Source organism: Parasteatoda tepidariorum, chromosome 11 (assembly GCF_982258835.1).
Source record: "Parasteatoda tepidariorum strain Cologne lab strain chromosome 11, Ptep-v5.0, whole genome shotgun sequence".
NCBI lineage: Eukaryota > Metazoa > Arthropoda > Arachnida > Araneae > Theridiidae > Parasteatoda > Parasteatoda tepidariorum.
Window position 1 is genome coordinate 34,036,391 of NC_141765.1, and position 6,000 is coordinate 34,042,390.

A 6,000-nucleotide genomic window follows, 5' to 3' on the forward strand; every position below is an offset into this window, starting at 1 on the left:
CGCCGCTATGGCAATTCTCTATCATGTTCTTTGTTCGTGAACTTCAAAACAGGTCATAATATTGAAGTGCCTCCAGCCGCGTACGATGACATTTCCGGGCACGGGTTTCTATATATTTTAATTCGGATGATGTTTTCTAACTCCCCTATAAGTTTGTCACAACATTTACGCGACTTTGTGTAATTTCGACAGATTTCGACAAGAAATGAACTGAAAATGTCATTAAAAAAAACTCCTTAGCTTTAGGAGCTAAACTTATTTCAGGTCCGAAATTCCTCACTTGAATTAAGCAAAATCAAGTATTTGTATAAATCCAACAAAGCATTTGTTGTAATCTTGAATGGGAGCATGAATGTTCACAATTGAAATTTTAAAAAAAAAGCATTTTCATACAATTCCTTTCAAAAGTTTTATCTATTAGCTACAATCCGGTATATTTAGGAGCCAGATTTTTTTTTTAAATTGACGAATAAGACAGGTTTAGATTCTCGGCCTTTATTTTTATTTTTTGATTTTGATGAAATTCGAAGGATAAGTGAAATATAACTGTTAGACACATCTTTATTATATAGTTTTATGTAAATTATTAGACATGTGTTTTTGTTCTTTCTTGAAAAAAATCCCTTCAGTTTTGGTGATTCAAAAATAAATTTGTACTAGTATTTTAAAAAAATTGCATTGATTTACGTAGTATGCCAATATTTTTAGTGCAAGATTTAACTATAGCTATCAACTATATTTTATGCTCTATTACATCCTCATTAGATATTAGGACATAAATATTTATTGTCAATGCTTGGCACAAAGGTTAGAAGCAATTTAAAAGCGTATGAAATAAAATTTTTAGTTTTTAAACATCAAAATCTACTTATGCCAGCAGATAACCACAAATGTATATAGTTTAGTGAATAGCGAAAAGTAGGACAAAACTAGTTCGTTAAAGTTTTTTTTTTCTCAAGAAACTCGAAGAATAAAATTTTCAATTCAATGATAAAATTTTCCTTTTGCTTCAAAATAAAAAAAAAATATTCAATGTAGATATAACTATATTCTGCGGGAGTAATTATCTATTTTTTATATAAGAATAAAACAAATAAAACTGGCTTTTAGCATACTTCACGGACAGAAAAAACCGTGTATGTATTGCATATAATGAAAGAGACAAAAGTACTTTTCCAGTTTAAATATTTAACTAAAACAATCATGATGAGGAAACTTAAATTAATTATGGGTATGACAGTCGTACATTTCGCGCTATTTCCCTACTTTTTTAATGAAAAATTAGTTTATACATACTTACTTTTTGAAAATTTTCACAAATTAAGAATACTGCTATAGATTAGTTTGTTTTTTTTATACAGAATCTAGATGAATATTCATTTATTCAGCAACAAGAAACTATCAGTGGGAATCAGAAAACTATTTATGTATGTAATAGGACCTTAAATTTCGAGGGACATTTCTTAGTAGTTAAATTTCGATATAATTAGGTGAAAACTGAAGATATTTTTCAAAGTTTTGGTTGAGATCCAATATTTATATTTCATGTTTGCGTCCTCACTCGAGGCTTTAAATTTCGAGTCCCATTCCTAAGTAGTTAAATTTCGATATAATTAGGTGAAAACTGGAGATATTTTTAAAAGTTGTGGTTGAGATCCAATAGTTATATTTCATGTTTACTTTCGCACTCGAGGCTTTAAATTTCGAGTCCCATTCCTAAGTAGTTAAATATCGATATAATTAGGAGAAATTGCAGATATTTTTAAAAGTTGTGGTTGAGTTCCAATATTTATATTTCATGTTTGCGTCCTCACTCGAGACTTAAATTTCGAGTCCCATTCCTAAGTAGTTAAATACCAATATAATTCGGGGAAAACTGCAGATATTTTTATAATTTGTGGTTGTGATCCAATATTTATATTTCATGTTTTCTTCCTCACTCGAGACCTTAAATTTCGAGTCCCATTCCTAGTTAAATACCGATATAATTAGAGGAAAACTGCAGATATTTTTAAAAGTTGTGGTAGAGATCCAATATTTATATTTCATGTTTGCGTCCTCACTCGAGGCCTTAAATTTCGAGTCCCATTAATAAGTAGTTAAATACCAATATAATTCGGGGAAAACTGCAGATATTTTTATAATTTGTGGTTGCGATCCAATATTTATATTTCATGTTTTCTTCCTCACTCGAGACCTTAAATTTCGAGTCCCATTCCTAGTTAAATACCGATATAATTAGGGGAAAACTGCAGATATTTTTAAAAGTTGTGGTAGAGATCCAATATTTATATTTCATGTTTGCGTCCTCACTCGAGGCCTTAAATTTCGAGTCCCATTAATAAGTAGTTAAATACCAATATAATTCGGGGGAAACTGCAGATATTTTTATAATTTGTGGTTGCGATCCAATATTTATATTTCATGTTTTCTTCCTCACTCGAGACCTTAAATTTCGAGTCCCATTCCTAGTTAAATACCGATATAATTAGGGGAAAACTGCAGATATTTTTAAAAGTTGTGGTAGAGATCCAATATTTATATTTCATGTTTGCGTCCTCACTCGAGGCCTAAAATTTCGAGTCCCATTAATAAGTAGCTAAATACCAATATAATTCGGGGAAAACTGCAGATATTTTTATAATTTGTGGTTGCGATCCAATACTTATATTTCATGTTTTCTTCCCCACTCGAGACCTTAAATTTCGAATCCCATTCCCAGTTAAATACCGATATAATTAGGGGAAAACTGCAGATATTTTTAAAAGTTGTGGTTGAGATCCAATATTTATATTTCATGTTTGCTTTCGCACTCGAGGCAATCAATACCTTCCGAAAGAAAGAAAACATTTACACCATAAACAAGAAATCTGATCCTTCAGTAATCCGAACGTTGTGATATCTTTCCTACTTACAACCCCCACTGCGCAGTTTAGTAGTCCGGACGTTATGACATCTTACTTATTAATCCCTACTGTGCAGTTTATGTTCGCCAAGTCGGACTACTAAACTTGGACTACTAAACTAATCTGTGCTGGGGCCTTCTCTCATCTAGAGGCTGTTTTTCGAGATCGGCTTTAGTCATCATCTTAAATAAATTGAAGGAGAGAGGTTCAAAAAAGAGTCGAAATTTGAGGAGACCTTATCTGGACAAGCAAAATATTATTCCCAATGTATGTTTTTAGGCTGAAGCGAATGAATTCAAAACCAAGTTGATAGGACTATTAAAAGTGATAAAAGTTTATGCATATTAAAGTTTAATTTTGTACATTTACCTATCTACAAGTGAGATACTATCCAATAAAATCGAAACAAACTTAATAAATTTAATAATTTCGGATTTTTAATCATTTTATTAGTAAGATAGTATAAGTCAAGAATTTTATTTCTCATTCATAAAATCCTCGGAACTTCTAAACTATCAGTCCTATTATACTTATTTTGAACTGTTTCAATTCAGCGCGAAACAATACAAAGAATCTAATGTTTAAATAGCAACGTCAAACGTTATACTGATGTACAAAACTGTCATAATAACTTTTATAATATTAGTCCTATGGACTTGTAAAACTTAAAACATGTGCAAAATGGCAGGTTTTCGAAAGTTTTAGATCAATTTTGAAGTCACGTTAACATGTACCCTGTATTCACTAAAATATACACCTTTGTGGCTCTCTGTTGACAAAAAAAAAAATTGACGTTCAAAATCTAAGGAACAAAGGTTTCATGGAATTTTGAATTACTTTTGACTTTTGAGACAAGCATCAACCATAAATATTTATGAGGCCTATTTGTTAGCATGATAATGGAACACAAAATATTGTAAGTACACAACTTCTCGGCGCATTTATCTTTTTAGTTTTCTTCAGTTTTCGGTTGAGCTGTTTGAAAACATGAAAGAATAAAAATGATCATTTTAAAACAGTGTTTTAATGTACGGGCATGATACGAGTAAAAACAGAATAATTATCTTAAGAACGAATTGAAATAAAAACATGATTTTTTTAATCGTTTAAAAGTAACTTACTATTAAGTCGTCAATTAAGTTTCCGTCGTTTTTCTTTAATTTTTCAAACAGTTTAAAAAGTGGGGGTATTTTAGTTTCTCTGCCACTTCCTTTATCGTTTGACACGAAAAAATTTGTTTAATAGTTCCTCATCGAACCTTATTGGATAGCCAGAACAAGGTGGGTCATTGTGGTCAATTATCAAACCAATTCTCTCAGCTATGGCACACACGTCACAAATATCACGAGCAGCGTTTGCGGCTTTAGAATCTTAATTAAAGGCAAATAAAAAGGAGTTGTTAAAATTGTTTATTTTTCTTAATTTGTCATTCTATTTTCTTGATCTGAAAATTAATATTGAATAACTCGAATTAAAAACAAAAGATTGATTCCTCTCGAGCAAAACTCCTGTTTCGAATGATCTGGAATATTGCGTCTAAAACATTTAATGACACACATGAAAGTTTAAAATTTGAAATAAGTCTGTAGATTTGTAGTAAAACGTGTTCTGTGAACTTGGAAGAAGGTAGTAATAAGAAGAAGGAAAGAAAAAAGATTCCAAACCGAGAAGAGATATAATTTACTAAATAATATTTACCGAAGGAAATATTAAATTGGCAAAAAATATTGCACAGATATTATTGATCAGATTAAAGCAAAATTTTAGAAAACTCACAATTTCGCTATCCAAAGATCTTTTGATAAAAAAAAGTATGGTCAAAACTATCGCAATATGGTAAAATTTACCTTATTTCTGTCTCTATTGGAACACTAAGAAGCTGGGTGATTTTTGCAGAAGTGCTTTGCTAATGATTCTGGAAAAATAAACAATAAAATATGGTTCAATAACGTGATAAAATTTGAAAAATGTGGTAAAATTTAGTCATTTTATGATCATATCTAAGAGAGCATAGCATAAAAACCATTTATTTGATTAAATTTACTCTTCAGTTTTGTACTTTTACCAAATGTGTGATAATAAGAACTATAATTTCGGAAACCAGAATTTCCGGTAAACCATATGAAAAGTTACCAAAGAAAAATTATCATATGAATGGTTTAAATACCATATATTTTGGATTTTATGACCAGAATTGTTTTTTTCACCAGAAATGTCATTACCCTACGGTACGGTAATGTTACCAGAATCTTTTTTCCCTGTGTACAGTCTTAAAGATACAGCAAACATCAAGAATATAAATATACTAACTCTTCCACTGTAGCCAAAAGATTTTCTGTCTTATGTTTTTGAATTCAAACAAATTAATTTAATACTACTAATTAAATAGTAATAAATTAAACAGTACTTTAATGCTTATATTAAGTTGATATATTTTTCTAATGACTACCACTCTTGTAAAACAGAATAAAACCATAATTCCCTATCCAAATATAGATCTTAATAACAATAAGTTATTTTTAATGTTTTTTCATACAAATACCTGGAATTATGTCACAGATAAATTTGAATTATAAACTACTCTGATACCACTTCTTACCTTCAGGAAAATGACCTGTCCTATACAAGATTCCAAAAGTATTGCTAATTTGGCATAATATAAAAGATTTAAATTCTTTTAGTGCGATTCTCAACTACAAAGATATCCTAATTTTTGGAATTGGATTATTAATCGTATATACAATAAAAGTCATAAAGCGAAATTTTGAAAATTTAGAAGCTTAACTGTAACATAGATTAAACAATTTTTACAGTAATACATCCCCGCTACTAAACTAGGGGATCATGGGATTACAATTTCTCGGGCATCAGCATGGCGCACCGACCGTCTTTATTTCTCAGACAATTTACAATTATTTTATTCTATACTATTGCATCGTTAGTTCGTAACATCTGTCATATCCTTAAAAATCATTCTCTCTAATAAAAGTTCAAAAAAAGAGAAACTAACTATAGTAAAAATTTAATTAATTTATTATTTAATTTATTTTCCTATATTTATTTCAGCAGTAAGTTACATTAGAAAACTCAGATA